The sequence below is a fragment of the Schistocerca gregaria genome, chromosome 2 (assembly GCF_023897955.1).
Source record: "Schistocerca gregaria isolate iqSchGreg1 chromosome 2, iqSchGreg1.2, whole genome shotgun sequence".
Taxonomy (NCBI): domain Eukaryota; kingdom Metazoa; phylum Arthropoda; class Insecta; order Orthoptera; family Acrididae; genus Schistocerca; species Schistocerca gregaria.
This window is the reverse complement of record NC_064921.1, coordinates 730,443,805-730,464,209: the sequence shown is the minus strand read 5'-3', so window position 1 is coordinate 730,464,209 and position 20,405 is coordinate 730,443,805. Positions and strand designations below refer to the sequence as shown.

General features: G+C 41.9%; 1 pseudogene; it reads left to right on the top strand.

Moving 5' to 3' along the window:
• Positions 1 to 20,011: 20,011 nt before the first annotated feature.
• Positions 20,012 to 20,129, top strand: LOC126337157 (5S ribosomal RNA; annotated as a pseudogene).
• The last annotated feature ends 276 nt before the right edge of the window (positions 20,130 to 20,405 follow it).

Genomic DNA, 20,405 nt, shown 5'->3' with positions numbered 1-20,405 from the left:
CTTTCTAAAGACTAAATTTAGTAGCGTGCAGAAATCCAAAACACATGGCTGTTAACATTCTCAGCAAACCTTTCTCACTAACGTTTTTTTCCTAACCTGAATGACAAAAAGAGCATTAAAAATTCATTTCATTTCCTCTGCCGCAGGGGGTAAAACTGTAGAACCTATGATGACTCAGCTTTTCCTAAACGTGTTTTGATATTCTTCAAATGTTACTTCTGCATCTTCGTTTTACTCGATTACTAACATTAATATTTCTTTTAGATAATTCTCAATGTGTACTCGAAGGATTTATTCAGTCGTGAAGCTTGTGCTTTGATATCTCATTTTTTATTGCAACAACAGTGCGCCACGTAAAATTACACATTTCCTCGTAACGTCAAAACGTCGTTGTAAATTCGTGGTATCTGTACTGGTTATCTTCAGAGACAGCCACTTTAAACTGTTGGTACAACGGAACCTGCATTTTCGACCATTACGTGTCGTTACAGTTATTCGTCCATGACGCGATCAACAAGTATTTCAAGTAACGTTCATGTGCTTGTTTACCTCTCTTATGCGTTTTTTAATTTTTCGTAATCTTATCGACTATCAAAATTGCACTTTATTTCAACCGTAGGTATTGTCGCCTTCTTAATTTTAATGGCCGCCTTCAGCAGCTTTGTTATACACTTTCAGTTCTTCGCACTCGACCTGTTGTGGAACAAAAGAGCTCCATTTGTACTGTTTTTCTTAATTCTTGAGTCTCGCACTATGTTGATGTCATAATGCATTTATATTGATCCATCATTGGTATAAGAAACGACTAATATAAAAATCATTAGTAATTGTCAATTCTTGGCAAATTTGCAGACGCGATTCACATTAGTTACACTACAATTACATACAATCTGCATGGATGTTTTCATCGCCTAGGATTCTTATAGATGGTGTTAAAGTGTCTCGTATTCCTACAGGGTGCAGTGCTTTACAAAACTAGAAAAACTTCAACTAGATATGTGCATGGAAAGAAATATTTGTTGAATATGGTATATTCTGACCAGTGACGTTAATTATTTAGTTGCACATAGCAAACTGTACATTAACACAAAGAAGCTCGTTCATAACCTAACATCTAGAGAAAAAGGTAACAGTCATAACAGACAAACTCTTTTAGGCGTAATGTTATAACAATAATTACTTAAAATATGTTAATAAAATAATGATGGCGCTAAGGTGCCCAGACATGTTTGGGCATTAGAAAGAACAGTTGCCTGCACAATACGTGGACCTTAAGTTCCATAAGATAGTACACACTTTACCAAACAAGAGCTGGCCGAAACATGAAACGTTATTACGTGCCCTACACGTTCCCCAGACAAATGAAAAATGTGACACTAACTCGGGGAATTCTCGAGTTAAGACGACAATATGGGGTCCAGTGTGATAAATCTAGAGAAGCACTGCCACTCTGAAACCATCTTACGCCGTGCGGTTGTCACGCAGATACGCTGACGTTTTACCGATATTTTCTTTTTAGCCTGATGAGGAGGTCGAGGAGGCTGTCACGTTGTCAGCTAGCTGACGAGTAATTGCGCGAGTCTGTCGCTTGCACGATCGCACAACAATGGCTCTAGTGTTTCAGTGCTGACAAAAGCAAAGTTACTGTCTGACGTCACCTCGTCACGGAGGTCGTTAAGAGTCGGAACTTTTAAATCCAGCTGAATGTGGAGCAGAAAATGAATCAGCCGTGATCCTGGTAAGGAAACCACGGAAAACGAGAATCAGAGATAAATGCAATACAGTTCCCATAGATTCGTTTGCATGAAATTTCTGAAATGATAAAAATTGCACCATTGACTGTAATTATTGCCTACTAATCACTATAGGAAAATGTCGGCTACGGCAGCATTTTGAAGTGGTAGTTGATGTGCTCAAGGACAGAGCGTTAAGCTGCCCAGCCGTCAGTATGAGGCGGGCAAATAAGAACCATAAGAATTACTGTTGCGTGAAACTGATGAGAACGGGAACAACGTCTCAACGTGCACTTAGCTTCTGCCGTTACCAGGTGTGTGGAGATTGCTGGTGCTATATCAATTTATCATGGATTATCTCGCACCGGGCACTATTTTCGTTTCTACTACGGATTTCGAAATGTTTTTATATCAATGTTACGCATGAATACTTAGTGGCAGGACAGTTTGGTGGCTTATTCTCATGTACGTCAAATAATGCTTGATTTTTTCCCCTTCAGTCTTTCAACTGGTTCAATGCGGCACACCACGAATTCCTCTCTTGCGCCAACCTCTTCATGTCAGCACTTTGGAATATATATATATATATATATATATATATATATATATATATATATATATATATATATATATATATACTACTCCTAAAAGCAGCGATAATATAGCCCTGACCCTTCCAAGATACACAAAATGTGTAGCTATAATGTCTCAGAGTAAATTTACTCAACCCTAAATTTTAAAAAAATAGTGTGATGGGAAACTGAGTTCCTTACGGGCGGGAATGTTTGTGTTTAGAATGGAAGGCCTTGTGAGACAAGCATAGCACGAGATATCCAAGCAAATTCCAGCCTTTTCGATGACAAAGTTGAATGCGAACGAGCATGCTTTTTTCGCAGGCTGAACCTGTGTTCATTCTTGTAATTTTAGGATAGCTTTTCCTGATACAAGAGTGCCTAACAAATCAACTATTTCACGCATAGTCGGTCGTATCAGAAAAAACTAGGGGTGTGAATGAATGTGAACGTTCCTGTTGACCTTCCATGTTAAGTGATTCCTCATCGGAAAATATCCGCATATACTTAGCACGTTCACCAAGGAAGTTTATACGAGAGCTGTGTCAGCATACTGGAATGTTTTACGAGAGTGTTCACAGAGCCACAAAGAAGCTGAAACTCTGTCCGTGTCGCATTCACGTTGTGCATGACTTCGAGAAACTGATAGAGGTACAAACTACATTACTGTAAACGGTTTTTGTGTTTTATTCGCAGTAGTGTTCGGGTGTTGGATTATGTTTTCTGTTCTGATGAAGCAAAATTTCATGTAAGAGGCTATGTAAACAGCCAGAACGACAGATGCTGCAGTTCACTAAGCACTCACGTTACTATTACATTCCCTAAAGGTTGGAGTTTCCTCTAAAGAATTGTGGGGCCAATTTCTTTCCCGGAAACGATAACAGCTGAACATTAGCAGGATATCATCATGCAATTCGTAGCGTCGTTAGACGCTGACGTACTATACTGCTTGCTGCAACAAGATGGTACAAGAACGCTTGCGGCAAATAGCACCTACGTGAATTCTTTGGGGTACATTTGATGTCACATGACCTGAGGTGACCTAGACTCGCAGATTTATCTCCTCCTGAGTTTTTTTTTTAGGGGAGGGGGGAGAAGAGGGGTCGGTGACATCTTAAGCATAACGTCAGTGGGAACAACCCTTACCAGCCCCAACTGAAACACAACATCAAACACGAAACTTCCACCATAAATATAGCGACAATGAAAACGTAACAGCTAACATTCAGAAACGGGTTGAGGCATGTATTGCAGCACCATGGAAGACATTTCCATAATCTGTTATGAGAAAATACGTATTATGAGCGAATACATTAGACGTACATTAATAAAGATTTCGGACTGCGTAACTTCTGGCTCACTCTGTACACTCTGCTAGTGTGCGTCTTCTCAGAGCAAGGGCCTTCCCACATAACATCGTAAATGTGAGTGATATTACCTAGCAGAGAGTTTTATGAACAACAATCAGGATAGCAGTGTGACCGCTTGTTGGCGTTAGTCAGGCAGCAGTAGCCGACCGCGACAGACGCAGCAACAGACAAGTAAACCGCTTTTGTGACATTTACGAGTTTCTAACCAGGACCGAATTTTATTGTATTATCTGGGTGCTTTAATAGTTTTTTTTCTTGAGTTTCTGCATGTAAATTTAAAATCTAATAGCCACAGTTCTCGCGTTTTCGTTTGCATCAGAAAGTAAATCGATTTTGTGACATATTACAATTTTCTTATCAGGGGCAAATTATTTTGTTCCACCTGAGTGCTTCGGTAGTTAGATTTTTGAATATCTGCGTATTACTAGACACAGTTCGTGCGTTTTCGTCAGGGTCTACACCAGAGTTGCGCAGCACGTGCCAATAGTTCGTTTATCGGCATAGTTTACTTTTCCACGGTCTTTAGTATGGACAGGGACTGCGGTTGCTGTGTGCGGATACGAGCTGAGTTAGTGACACTTGGCTCTCAGCTACAGGCTGTGATGGCTTCGGTTACACCGCTCGAGGCTGCAGTGGATGGGCACCACTGCAGTGGGCCGGCCGTGGGGATCCAAAGGACGTCCAGCGATCCTCCGATCGGTCCTCATAGGTGCCCATCCCAGTTACTGCTCGCACTGAGTCTGACCTTTCACCTGTGGTCGAGTGGGAGGTCGCCCCGGAGCGAAGCAGGCAGCCAAAGACTTCCCAGGCGGCCTCCCCGGTTTGTCTGACAAACAAATTCCAGGTGCTGTCTGTGGCTGACACTGTCGCTGGGCCGTATGCTGTCGCCAGTCCTGTTTCAGAGGAAACTACTCAGCCTGCAAGATCCGGGCAATCACAGAGGGTGGGATTATTGGTAGTTGGAGCTCCAACGTTAGGCGCGTTATGGGGACTCTTAGGGACTTGGCTGACAAGGAGGGTAAGAAAATCAATGTGCACTCCGTGTGCATACATGGTGAAGTCATTCCAGGTGTGGAAAGGGTCCTCCCGGATGCTATGAAGAGCACACGGTGCAGCCAACTGCAGGTGGTTGCTCACGTCGGCACCAATGATGTGTGTCGCTTTGGATCAGAAGAGATTCTCTCTGGTTTCGAGCGGCTAACAGAAGTGGTAAAGGCTGCCAGTCTTGCTTGCAAGATGAAAGCAGAGCTTAGCATTTGCAGCATAGTCGGCAGGACCGATTGCGGGCCTCTGGTACAGCGTCGAGTGGAGGGTCTGAATCAGAGGCTCAGACGGTTCTGCGACCGTGTATGTTGCCGATTCCTCGACTTGCGCCAAAGGAGCGTTGGGTTTCGGGTTCCGCTGAATAGGTCAGGTGTCCACTATACACAGGAGGCGGCTAAACGGGTAGCAGAGGCTGTGTGGCGTAGACTGGGCGGTTTGTTAGGTTAGAGGGTCTCGGAAAAACACAAGAAGGGCTTCAGACACAAAGGGTGCAGGCCGAACACAGGAAGAACATAGATACAGGAACCATTGGTACAACAGTTGTAAATTATCGTAGCTGTGTTGGGAAAGTACCAGAGCTCTAAGCGCTAATAGAAAGAGCTGATGCTCAAATCGTTATAGCACTGAAAGTTGGCTAAAGCCGGATATAAGCTCAGCCGAAATCTTCGTGAAGAACGTAACAGTGTTCCGAAAAGACTACACACGGTTGGCGGTGGCGTGTTTGTTGCTTTCAGAAGTAGTTTAATTTGTCGCGAAATTGAAGTAGACACTTCCTGTGAGTTAGTATAGGCAGAGGTCATTGTTGGCAACCGGAATAAAATAATAATTGGGTCCTTTTACCGACCTCCCAGTTCAGATGATAGATTTGCTGAAAAGTTCAAAGAAAACTTGAGTTTAATTTCAAACACGTACCCGAATCATACTATAATAGTTGGTGGTGACCTTAATGTACCCTCGATATGTTGGCGAAAACACATGTTTAATTCCGGAGGTACCCATAAAATATCATCCGAAATTGTGCTAACCGCATTCTCTGAAAATTATTTCGAGCAGATAGTTCATGATCCTACGCGAATAGCAAACGGTTGTGAAAACACACTTGACCTCTTAGCAACAAAAAATTCTGAGTTAATAACGAGCATCAAAACGAGCATCAAAACAGATTCAGGAATTAGTGAACACAGAGTTGTCGTAGCGAGATTGAACATTGCAATCCCCAAATAAGCGAAAAATATACCTATTCAAAAAAGTAGATAAAAATTCACTTGACGCCTTCCTGAGAGACAATTTCCATTCATTCCAAATTAATAATATAAGTGTAGACCAGATGTGGCTTACATTCAAAGAAATAGTATCGGCAACAATTGACAGATTTATACCAAATAAACTAACAAACGACAGAGTTAATCCTCCGTGGTACACAAAAAGGGTTAGAGCACTGTTGCAGAAAAACGAAACAAACACGCCAAATTTAAACAGACGCAAAATCCCCAAGATTGGCGATCCTTTACAGAAGCTCGAAATTTAGCGCGGAGTTCAATGCGAGACGCCTATAACAGCTTCCAAGACCAAACTTTGTCTCGAAACCTGGCAGAAAAACCAAAGAAATTCTGGTCGTATGTAAAGTATGTTAGCGGCAAGAAACAATCAATGCCTTCTCTGCACAATATCAATGGAGATACTATCGAAGACAGTGCTGCCAAAGCAGAGTTACTAAACACTGCCTTCCGAAATGCCTTCACAAAAGAAGACAAAGTGAATATTCCAGAATTCGAATCGAGAACACCTGCCAACATGAGTAACGTAAAGTAAATATCCTCAGAGTAGTGAAGCAACTCAAATCACTTAATAAAAGCAAGTCTTCTGGTCCAGACTGTATACCAATTAGGTTCCTTTCGGAGTATGCTGATGCATTAGCTCCATACTTAGCAATCATATACAACCGTTCGCTCGACGAAAGATCCGTACGTAAAGACTGGCAAGTTGCACATGTCGCACCAATATTCAAGGAAGGTAGTATGAGTAATCCACTATATTACAGGCCCATAACGTTAACGTCGATATGCAGCAGGATTTTAGAACAAATATCGTGTTCGAACATTACGAATTACCTCGAAGTAAACGGTCTATTGACACACAGTCAACATGGGTTAGAAAACATCGTTCCTGTCAAACACAATTAGCTCTTTATTCACATGAAGTGCTGAGCGAGATTGACAAAGGATTTCAGATCGATTCCGTATTCCTGGATTTCCGGAAGGCTTTTTACACCGTACCACACTAGCGGCTCGTAGTGAAATTGCGTGCTTATGGAATATCGTCTCAGTTATGTGACTGGATTTGCGATTTCCTGTCAGAGAGGTCACAGTTCATAGTAATTGACGGAAAGTCATCGAGTAAAACAGAAGTAATTTCAGGCGTTCCCCAAGGTAGTGTTATAGGCCCTTTGCTGTTCCTTATCTATAAAAACGATTTGGGAGACTATCTGAGCAGCCGTCTTCGGTTGTTTGCAGATGACACTGTCGTTTATCGACTAATGAAGTTATCTGAAGATCAAAACAAACTGCAAAATGAATTAGAAAAAATATCTGAATGGTGCGAAAAGTGGCAGTTGACCGTAAATAACGAAAAGTGTGAGGTCATCTACATGAGTGCTAAAAAGAACGCGTTAAACTTCGGTTACACGATAAATCAGTCTAATCTAAAAGCCGTAATTTTCAACTAACTACCTAGGTATTACAATTACGAACAACTTAAATTGGAAAGAACACATAGAAAATGTTGTGGGGAAGGCTAACCAAAGGCTGCGTTTTACTGGCAGGAAACTTAGGAAACGTAACAGACCTACTAAGGAGATTGCCTACACTACGCTTCTCCGTCCTCTTTTAGAATACTGCTGCGCGGTGTGGGATCTTTACCCGATAGGACTGACGCAGTACATCGAAAAATTTCGAAGAAAGGCAGCACGTTTTGTATAATCGCGAAATATGGGAGAGAGTGTCACAGAAATGATACAGGATTTGGGCTGGAAATCATTAAAAGAAAGGCGTTTTTCGTTGCGACGGAATCTTCTCACGAAATTCCAATCAACAACTTTCTCCTCAGAATGCGAAAATATTTTGTTGACACCGACCTACATAGGGCGGACCGATCACCACGATAAAAAAAGGGAAATAAGAGCTCGTACGGAAAGATATAGGTGTTCATTCTTTCCACGTGCTATACGAGATTGGAATAATAGAGAATTGTAAAGCTGGTTCGATGAACCCTCTGCCAGGCAATTAAATGTGTAGATGTAGCAGCATACATCGACCTATCTTCATCACCACCTGAAATCTAATGGCGCAGAGAATAATTACTTATCACAAATATTACTTACTGGTATCTCAGTAGATGATGAAAGCCTATCCATGTGTAGATAGAATACATAATAACAGGATGGCGCCCAAGCAATGTGGAACACTTAATTGAATGAATGCAAAGCAGACAGAAATAAATTAATAAGCAGTGTACTATCCTTAAATACAAGAAGATAACTTTACAGCACCGTAGGAACATTTCAACGTACATTTCCAAGAGTTTAATTTACAAACAGAAGAAACGTCGTTCTCGTAACGCATGCTTATTAATGAATCAAAGACTAATGTTCATACTTCAGGAGAGAGTTTGCAATAATTTATGTGAAATGCAATAAACAGCTTCCAAACAGGGACGTGTTAGCAACCTATGATCTCCTACTCCACTGTGTGGAAGTAAGCGTCCCGATACCAGCACACGGAATGATCTCAACTAAATGGTGGCACACTGGCACGGGGGGTGGCCCCGCGGTTAGAGGCGCCATGTCGCTGACTGCCACCGGTGGTTCGAGTCCTCCCTCCAGCATGGTTGTGGGTGTTGTTCTTAGCGTACGTTAGTCTAAGTAGTGTGTAAGTCCAGGGACCGCTGACCGAGGCAGTTTGGTTCCTTAGAAATTTACACACATTTGAACATTTGGTGCAACACTAATTTCGCAGCGAAAACTGACCAGGAGCAAAGCTTGAAAAAGACTCGTGCATGGTGACAAAGGAATCAGTCCACTACACAACATGATGCATACGCGGCAAATAAAGAACTTACGGGATGATCTATTGCAGATCGAATTTCAGCTGACAGAGCTAATAAAATAGTGCAAAAACGGATATCGGTATACGTTAGCTTATTGCCGCACTTGTAGTTGGTGGAGTAATGAGCGCAAAACATAAATTGGGTTTAGGATAAAATTTCAGCGAAGTTATGAGTGTAGCTTGTTTCCCACTGAAGAATAAAAAAACAAGAAAGCCACATCAGGGCTTTTAAAAAACATTGTTATATTTGAAGGGAGCTAGAAATATCTCAGAAGGAAAACGTCTAGAGTCATGGTGCTACGTAGAACGTCAGGTGATTTCTTCCAGTCATAACTCCAGCACTGAATATGCTCTTTAGCTATCGCCAGAACAGTGAAAAATAGAAAAATACAAAAGGAGTTTGATGAAGCAAAAATACGTACTAGGTTTGTGAAATCTATGGCTAGTAGGAAAAGATTATATTTAAAACTGCACAGGAAAGAGTTGGTTTGTTCACTGAAAAAAGGCTACTAACTGTACTGCCCGGTAGACCATGTACAAGCATCGATCTGCTCAAATTCGTCAAAAATTCTCCATTCAAAGATTTCGTGGGGTGTTTATAGCAAATAAACTATCTAAACTATGTGGAAATTTAATAAATGCAGACTTGTAAATTTAGGTATTGAGGGAAGGCATGTAACACGCTGGGTGGCATACCTTAAAAGACGAAACTGAAATAGCATCTGTTACTTTGATCCATTTGGAGACTTACGGCCAGCAGAATAGTTACGCCGTTACATTGCAGCAACAAAAACCATGCCTTCTACAATTATCGACACTACCAAAACTTCAGCTTCGTGTTGATAGCTAGGAAGAAGATATAAAAATAATAATCAAGCATATCACTTTTCACTTGAGCTTCAGGAGCGACGTCATACACTTAGACTTCAAACGAGCGATCGTCGGTACTATACGTAAACAACTTTATGCCAATAGAACCAAGCAAAGGAGATGGGACTGTTGCACTGATATGATTAGAAACGTATAACAGTAATCCTAATAACACAGCATCACATTGCAAAATGCATCTAGTAGGTGACAGGGTTGTGTAAATTCCCCACGACACACATGACAGTGATGCTTTCAATGTATACTTAAAACAAGCCGTACCAGTTGTCGAGATATGTGCAAAAGCCAATATGCTTAAAGCAGAAATAAGAATGACAAAGGCGGTAATAGACTTTACAGGGAGAATAAATTTTAAGAATCGGCTCCATCAGTCAGTGGATTACTACCGACTACCAAAATTCATGTAGAGTGCAATATTGCAATGAATTTACATCTCAGTGACAGATTGATTCACACACTCTATGGATTCCTCCCTACAGTCGCCCAGGATATAAGATTGTAGAGGCGCTAGTCATTCCATTTATTCCCTATGACTGTTCAGATATTATATCACCTTGAGTTGCATATCGTGAACTAAGACAGACATGTCTTTAATTATGCAGTGAAGAAATCATAACAGGACTACATTTGAAGCAGGATGGGTGTACACTAAGAAATCAGCAGTACGCAACCAACACTCGCCACTTCACAAGGGAAACACAAAGTGTTAACACCAAGCAGACATCACTTCTTAAAAAACTAGACTTGGAACCACACAAGAACAACGTCATCACTTTATATAATCACCTCATTTGAATATGATGAACAAGACATCAATCAGAAATAGTCCTAGCACGGATCTTTCACTTCAGCTATGTTCGATAATGATGATGAAATCAGGATTGTGATGCTTTAGGCGTTCCAAGCGACAGTTTCCTATACTTGGACGAGGAATTTGTTCAGACAGTGGATGGAAACCTTACAACAGAAACTTACTTTATTCGTAATGCATTCATATTATTATTTAAGGAAATAAGACAATAGTTGAATGGGGTAGAAATTGACCACACTGAGACTGTAAATATCACATCAATCTTTTCTACGTCATAATCAGACACCAACGGTTTACAAAATGCTCGATGGTTTTTGGAGAAGCTGAAATCAACAGATGAATACAAACGATTAGTGCATATATATCTCTCAGGATGCTGATGGAGTATTTCAAGGACACGAAAAGAATTCTTCTTCTTCTTTTTTGTCATCCCATTACTACCAGAAGGGTATACATGTACCTCAACTGTCTCCTTTAGTGTTAGTCAAGAGAGGCGAGCGACCATTTCTTGGTTACCAGCCCAGTACTGAGCTAGTGGTACGTGGGAAATCACCTAAAAGCCACATCCAGGCTGAGTGGCTCACCGATCCGCATCATTTATCCACCGGTTTCATTCTCGAGCCGAGGCTGATGCTTCTAAGATGCAGCACTTTGGCATGCATGGCTATGTGGGTGAGTCAAAAAAAAAAAAAAACAGCTGCCATCAGTATAAAGCAACATCTCATTTCAGTATTAAGTGGAATGTACAGTAACGGATTCAGGGAGGATGTGGCAATCCTGAAGGGAATAAGATCGTGCTTGACAAATTAATTTGAAAAATGCGGCATGTCTGTGTAACCAATGAGGAGTGCTTAAAACTTTTAAAAGCGTCTGGCACTAGCATCCAGTTGCCATCAAATTTCAGATCATGAGAACCGTTTGACTGTCCTCTATTTCAGAGTGCATACAACAATTATGGATTATTAAAAGATCATTTCAGTTAGACCCAACTCGATTTATAATACGTGCATTACAAAGACGTAGGAAAGTGGACTTGAAACCTGATTCGGGTAATTTTAATAACTGTAATTTAACGAATGCCGAAGTATGCTTTAATTCAGAGTCCTACTCATAAGACTGTTTACAACAAGGTTGGTCTACAGATTGGTCTGCGAGACTGGTCAACAACCTGTCGTTCAGAACATGTGCAAAGTTTTGTCCAGAACACTATGAGGATGAAGAGAAAGAGGGGTGTTTGCTCAGTCCAAGGCACCTTAATAAGTTAGTTCTAATTGGCACCCCCATTGCTCACACTCACATCTCAGAGCTCCAGTGGCCCACATCTATCTCCAGTGGAAGTCGGTTTGCAAGCAACCGAATCTTGCCAACTCACTGCCACTACCAGTGCTCCTCCAAATGCATCTTTATAAGATGGTCCAGCATCCTGTACTTCATTCCACTCTGTTTGTAGCAGCGTTTTGTTCATCAGTAACGTCTTTACGAGCTGCTCCAAAAGCAATGGTTTGCAGTGGTGGCAGCAGTGGTAGCAAACTTCAGTTCGCATTCATGACAATCATTTGACTGCACAGTCAGAGGGTAAGTGTCGTGGCAGGGTGTGTGTGTGTGTGTGTGTGTGTGTGTGTGTGTGTGTGTGTGTGTGTGTGTGTGTGTTGTGTGGTGTGTGTGTGTGCGTGTGCATGTATACTTATCAACTGACCTTTTGTTTCAAGAATTATTAAATAATGACGATTTGTGAGCAAGCCCTATTGATGTGGTTCTTACGTCCACATTGTCTCTGGATTCAGGTGATGATGATGATTCCAGTGACGATGATGATGATGATGGTAAGTAACATATTTCTCTATGTGTTTGTGCATGTATAATCATCGAGTACTCTTGTTTTTGTGTGTGAATGTATATTTAAAGAATACTATAGTTTTTCACCAGCTGCGACATAGTCGAGTGTACGAACAGTGATCCAATATTGTCAAATGTTTTTTATTCCAGACTTTGATCACAATATCAATTCTTTTGACGATGGCCGATTTCAGTCCATAATGACCATTCTCAGATCTTTTCTAATCCAGGTCCTAAAGTGATAAGGCCATAATGGCATCATCAAAACATATAAATATAATCAGCACAGCATCGTCACATGGATTTAAAATAAGGTGTAGAACAGGCCACATCATCCACACAGTCATTCGTTTGAAGGCGGACCAATCCAGAAACTATTGTTCATTGCCTACGCCCTCATTGACTACAGGCTCCGAGCCATTTCTCGGCTGCCACCTCTCGTATCTGTCTTCTCGCCAGCCGTGTTCTTCTTGTTCACGTCTGCGGTTCCTTGTTCTTTGCTGTATCTGCAACCACAGCTGCTGCATCCTTCGTCTCCTTTTCCCCGTTTTCATTCTTTCTTTCTGGTTAATGGCGCATTTCGAGTTGTGGTCTCATGTTTCAGAAGTTTCCTCCTTGAATTGGTGGCTGTTTTTCCTCGTGTCCTAACAGTGCAAAGGTTATCCTGGCTTTATCATTTCTGAAGAAAATAACATAATGGCCCGTATCACACAAGGAGGGGAGAGAGACCGGGAGAGAGAGAGAGAAAGAGAGACAGAAACTGACACTTACGGAAGTACTCATTCTAAGCTGCGTCACTCAAAAAGGTGCATTCCTGGAAGAAAGAAGTTCTAGTTCTGCAAGGCTCGCAGGAGAGCTTCTGTGAAGTTTGGAAAGTAGGAGACGAGGTACTGGCGGTATCCGTTGAATGGTAGACTCTGTACTTCAGCTCTCAGCCTCAGTAGTAATTATATGCATTACTTGCATTCGTATATAACTAGCTCCCCATAGCAATTAAGGACACTGTTTTACGCCCACATATTTTTGCTTCCACAATACGTAGTATTACTACATTATCATCCAATATAATATTTTTCTCAATCACTTTCTTCCTGTTCGTCGGTTAATTTCTCTGTCTTTATGATATATATATTTCTTGTGCTGTCTGTTGCCTCTGTTGGTCCCGCAATGTTCGCATGAGAGAATGCGAGTGTTTTTCTTTTCATAAACGCCAATAAACCGGCAGTTTCAAAAGTTACATTATTAACTGTTGCGTAACTTCACTGATTGTCCTATATCTCTACGGAACTTGTTGTATCGTCTCTCTTCTCAAGAAGCCGGGATACACAAGAAGAAGAAAAAGACTAGAAAAGGCATCGGTATACCACCTCTTGGCTTGATTCGAAGCTGAACTTCCTTACCGTCAGGTGTAAGCGGGGGCGGTTGCCTTGGCCGTTGTCTTGGCCAGTCACCTTATTATCTTTAGGCAACTTATCACATCTGTTTTGTCCACACTGCCAACGTGTAATCTGATGACTTAAGTTTTTACTGGTTTTACTTAATAGTTACTTCTCTCTTCATAAGGTTGTCATTGTATGTTGTCCCTTGGGGCGTGTTCTCGCTGGCTGCTTAGAAACGAGGAGTGTGCTGAGCAGCTGGTCGGGCCTGACTTAAGTACCAAAGTAATTCCGTTGCCGTTCGTCCAGACGGCACTCAACGATGCTTGATGGTTTCTTATCAAGCATCTTTAATTGTTTTTGTTTCACTTCGATGAACTCCTTTTAGGTAAATCGGAATTATTTGTTGTATTTTAGTCAAACACATTTTAAAGTTGTTTATTGCCTACTTTTGAAGATTGTCTTCCTGTCATGTTATACTTGTTAGAAAACACTGTTATTTGAGGAGTTATTGAGTTTTGTACACCGAGATTGTTTATAGATTATCAGAAATTGTTCTTCAATTGTTCTATCTTATTTGATTGTTTTGTCTTAACATGTCAAGGTCCCGTTGCCTTAATTGTTTAAGTTACTTTTCGTGAGTGGTGTTAATAAAAATCTTGATATGAATGATGTTCACCCCTTATTTTTCCGATTCTTCCACTCACAGGCAACCTTACGCCAGTAGTGCACATCAATATCAGTTACTTTTTTGTACATAGCTAAACCATTTTTTAAATATAGTTAACTGTTTTGTATATATTGTGTACAGTTTTGTAGCTTATTTCCCGTAAAAAGCATATTATCTAAGCTGTAAATAGCATGAACTGGTCCATCTTGTGTACGTTTACGAGTACAGCATATTCGTAAAGTGTAAAGACTATTTTGGAAAAAAATTACAAATAAATCCACTTCATGAAACTCTAGAGATGCGATTTGTTTCTACATTATCCCCTTCAAATAACTGTTTACAATACTTGAAGAAAGACTGCTAAGCAATACCACGTGCAGTAACATCTGTATTGTACACTTGTATGTTAGCACAAATGACTTGGTGCAGTATTCCAAGTGGTCTTAACCTGACAACTGTTCTATTGCATGATTTCATGGCAAGCATGCAGGCTGTGTCAAATTTGAAATGTTTGTACAAACATTACGTTACATTCCTGCAGCGGTGCTGGAGAGCGCCAAGCGCTGTCCCCATACAGTCATGTGGACTCGGCACAGCAGCCCCAGTGCTGGGGAGGTGTGCTGCTTACCTGCTTGGTGGCAGAGCACGCACGACCAGTGCGGTGGCAGCTGTTTGATACCAGATGCGGAACCTCTCTGGTGCAGACGGATTTAGAGACAGGGTGGGGAGGTGCCAGCACAGACAGCAGAAACCGTCTATGGCATGTAGTAGACCCTTCCAGCATAGCACGTTTAAATAAACTATTAAAACAATTCCTATCATATCACACCAGTGGCGTCAATTGTTTAAACAGTACATGTGACTGGCAAATGGGATGAGCGAAATTGCAATGGATTTAAGCTTAGGACAAGTGGATTTCCCATCATTTCACAGTGAGTTCCTGAATTCTATACATAGGACAAGTGACTGGGCAGCTATGTAGTCTGGCTCGGTCACCCCAGGTCTTCAGTCTTGGAGTTTATACCTAGCCCAAATGAGATAGCAACCATTCAGGCTGACTCAATATCCTTAGGTCCACCATCTTGGATTGTGAGGTCATTGGACTGTGTTTTTGGGGCCACCCAGTAGGGCAAATGGCATATGTCCACCATTGTGAATCGTCATCTTTGATACTGACGTCATGGGAAACACAGACGACTATGTCCACAACCTTGGATCGCAGTCTTGGATTCCATTCTTAGAACTACTGGTCTGGGGACCAAGAAATGTGGCACATTATTCCCAGGCCTGACATCTTGGATTCTATACTTTGATTAGCTGAGCTATATCCGCCATTTTGAATTTTGAATTTCCGACTTTTTTCTAATTTCGTGGCATTTTATACGTAGGGCAATTGGTTTGAATCCGATGTGACTGCAGAGACGGAACGGAAAGTGGGAGGTTGAGGGTAGAGGTAAGGTGCCGTCTGGAAACAGTGCAAAATGTCATCACTGATGTCATCAGAAATCTGGTAACAGTTTGGAGTCAGTTCAGCATCAGATAGATTTGTCGAGTAAGGGATAAAGAACCAACGAGCCTAATAAAGAAGACAACAAATAGAACAGGTAGAACTGTCGGCCACATCTTAGTACAGGAGCGTTTATGACGACACTGGAAGGATAGAACCACAGCTACAGGCCTAGATATAAGTAAATAGAGCAGGTCGTCGATAACGTGAAATGTAGCAGTTGTGCTGAAATGAAGATAATAGCTGGTTTGCGAACGGATTGGAGAACTGAGCCTTATGATTGTCGACGGAAACAATATCAGACCACTGTGAGCTGCAATTAAAAAATAATCACTGCTGATACAAGAAGCCCCAGTTAATCACCATTGTCCACCACCAGCGATATTTTATGTTCTCACTATACCTCCAATAAAGTTTCATTACACTGTAGTGAGAATTCCCTCCATGAACCTTACATCCTGCTGTGGTGGGGTGTCTTGCGTTCTCTCAACGATAAAGACACCCATACTTTAGGTACAACCATTTCGGAGGGTTACCTGTGGAAAGATTAAATAAATCTGTAGTTCCTAAAGAGGGGCAACAGCCTCTCAGTAGCTGCAAGGGGAGCAGTCTGGATGACTGCCTGATTTGGCCTCGAAACATGTAACCCGTTTGGCGTTGCTATGTTGAAACTGAAAACGGCTGGGCAAACTAGAGTCGTTACACTTCCCGGAGCCAAGTAGCACTACCTACGGTTTAATTATGATGCTGTCCCTTGGGTAAAACTTCGCAGAGGTAAAGTAGTCTCTAACTGGAATCTCTGGACATCAACTAAAAGGTAAAAAAACGAAAACAAGGCTAATGAATTGCAGTCGAAATTAAATTCGGTGGTGCTGAGAGAATCAGATTACGAGGCACTAAACTTTCTTGAGTTTTGCTATTCGGGCAGCACAATAACTGACAATAACGGAAGCAGTAGCAGTAGTAGTACAAGGTGTGGCGCTGAAACTTCCTTATTTAAAAAAATCATAAATCAGAAAGTACTGGAGATATCAATTTAATTCTTTTTTCTTTAGGAAGAGTAACATCTAAAGTTTTGTTCCATTAAGTTTCGAAAACGATATCTTGAAGGTGGCCTCCGTTCTGCTCAATACATTTGGAGAGTCGAAATCGGAACTTTCGGTCCACCTTTTCCAACATGTCTCTGTCGATGTTGGCAATAGCAACACTGATCCTGTTCCGTAGCTCAGCCAGGTTCTGCAGACGAATGGTATACACCAAGGATTTGTCTCATAAAAAAAAGTCGCATGGGGCTAAATCTGGCGAGCGTGCTGGCCACTGGAGATCGCCCCTCAAAGAGATGAGACGATCGGGGAAGTGTTCGCGCAACGTGGTCATCTATGTTCGTGCCGTGTGAGCTGTGGAGCAGTCTTGTTGGAACCAGACATCACCCATATCCATTTCTTCAAGTTATATAAGAAAAGACTGCTCAGTTATCAAAAACGCTTAGAAATGACCGTCACTGCCTTAACGTTCTCTTCGAAAAGCCATGCGTCAATAATGCCAACTTCAGATAGCGCACACCAAATAGTCAGGCGTTCTGTATGCAGGAGATGCAGATGAAGTTCTCTGGGGCTCGTCCCATTCTAATTTTTTTGTTTATTCACGCAGAAAGACAAATGAAAATGTTTCTCGTCGCTGAAGAACACTAAGGCGTCATGAGGCAGTTCATCAATCAAGGCTTCACACGCATTTTTTCGTGAAACAAAATCACTTGGATGAAGTGTATGCACCACTGACAGTTTATACGGATGAAATTTCAACTCTTCATGAAGAATTCGCGTGACTGGTGTTCAGAAATTGCAAGGGCAGCTGCATGTTTGCTTGCACATAACTTGGGGGAATTCAAAATCGACATCCATACCCTCCCGATGTTTTCAGGCGTTCTGTTGGTGCTTGAAGGTCCTGGTTTCTTTTTCTGCACGCTTCCAGTATCCAGAAAGGTGTCTACCCACATATCAATCGATTTCCCATCAGGGACACGACCTACAGGCGCCACGTTGAACTGTTTCCTAAATGCACGTACAATCGAAAAGTAGGGCGCAACGGCGAACGCGCGCTCCTCTCTTGCCCACACCATAACCGCTGCTAACCTAACCTTAAAAAAGTGAAGCCTCGCACTTTTGGCTGCACTGAAACCTACGCAGCAACGAGCAACAGTCATTGTGTGGCGCGCGTTTCAAGTAAGGAAGTTCCCGCGCCGCGCCCTGTAGTAGTACCAGCTATTGTTGTTGTTGTTGTTGCTGTTGTTCCCGTCTTCATTCTCAAGACTGTTTTGATGCATCTCTCACGTTAATATATCCACTGCAAGCATCTTCACATAACGACTCCAATTTCCATCCATTTGAAAGTGCTTAATGTAATCAAGCCGAAGTAGTATATAAAATAAAGACTGGCAACAATAAGAAAAGCGTTTTTGAAAATAAAATTGGAACATCTAATATTAATCTTTGAGTGGTACGAAGTCATTTCTTACGGAATTTGTATGGAGTGTAGCCTTGTACGGGAGTGAAATCTGGTCGACAAACAATTCAGCAAAAACAGAATGGAAATTTTTGAAATGTGGGGTTACAGAATAATGTTGGAGATCAGTAGGTAGAGTAAATAAAGAAGAGGTACTGAATCGAACGAATAAAATTAAAGCACAAAAGTACAATTTCAAAGGAAGAAGGGATCGTTTGGTAGGACACGCTCTATAGCGTTAAGGACTTGACGATGTGATAACGTTGGGAAATCCAGAGGAAGACTAATGCTATACTGTAGTAAGGAGGCTCAAGTGGATGTACGCAATGAAAATGAAGAGGTCTACAATAGGATACATAGCATGGAGAGCTGCCTCAAACCTTGCATCGAGCCAGTCTTAGAAATGAAGGTTTCAACAACATCAATTACGAATTAGGTAGAGAATTAGATCGATGATAGGAACTATTCCCTCGTATGTGTTGGATACGGTTCTGGACAGAAACAGTAACAAAAGTGGCCACCTAACAGATGGCTCTTTTATCTTGCTTCTCATTAATGACAATAGTTTGTTTAACATACCTAGTCTGCAAGAAACGGCGCAGTCGATTACTTCTACGAGAGGCGGCTGAAGCGAAATATACTCAGCGACGAGCGACTTATGTTTCCATAAAAATGAAGTATAGGAGTAAACCGATAATCGAATCCAAAGGCAATAAGCAAACCATGACGCCCAAATAGCTGGTGCGTGATTTTTAGTGCTACCACACGGCAGTGTTATTGTGTTTTGTCGAGTTCATTACGAAAGGCTCTCCTCTATGTGGGAGTGCCCAGCTGTTAGTTGTTAGTGAGCGCTTCCCGCAGACGCAACTGTCACCTGAGTTCGTTAACCAATGACAGGAAATGAAATAGCGCGCCGCCACGCCGTCGTCAAAGTAACGTCGTTAATCACGTGTTAGAGTGTAGCAAAATAATGACCAAGAAGGGAACAGCAATTACACACATGCAAGGGGACGGCGAAAATTGCTCTTCACCGGGAAGTATCAAATGGGTATTCTGCTCCACGACAATCCAGCAGCTTGTTCTGACGCAATCAGACTTAGAGGGATCACATTTTGCCTCATACCGCGTTGTTCTCCTGACATGGCGGCCAGAGGTTTCTTCCTATTTTTTGGGATGAAGAAACCAATGTCTGGTAGAAGAAGTCATGCAGCCTCTTAAAAATTTGGTGCAATGAAGTGTCAATATGTAAAGAAAGACTGACACCATTACCGAGTGCTGTGGTCACAGCTTGATTGTTTCTAGGTGACGATTAAAACTTTGACTACCGCTCGCTGATGGCAAACCTCAAATAGTACATCTGGATACATGGAATCTTCAACAAGTATTACTGTCTCTACAAATATCTGTATTGCAAATATAACATGTTAAGCGAACAGCCACAAGAAATACGAGCCACAGAATAACTATGATTGGGTAAAGGCAAAGCAATAATACGAAAGAAATAATTATGTGTTCGAGGCATCCGCAGCTGTGGTGTAGCAAGAACTCCATAGACGGCTGCTTTTTAAACAAATTTTGCTAAGGCATTATGGTTTCAAGGCCAACGGCCTTGCCTCAGTGGTAACACCGGTTCCCGTCAGATCAACGAAGTTAAGCGCTGTCGGGCTGGGCTAGCACTTGGATGGGTGACCATCCGATCTGCCGAGCGCTGTTGGCAAGCGGGGTGCACTCAGCCCTTGTGAGGCAAACTGAGGAGCTACTTGATTGAGAAGTAGCGGCTCCGGTCTCGGAAACTGACATAGGGCCGGAGCGCAGTGTGCTGACCATATGCCGCTCCGTCTCCGCATCTAGTGACGCCTATGAGCTGAGGATGACACGGCGGCCGGTCAGTACCGTTGGACATTCGTGGCCTGTTCGGGAGGAGTTTAGTTTTTAGTTTATTATGGTGTTAAGTTCGAAAGTTGGGCGTTCTATATTCTTCGTCTTGTTCTTT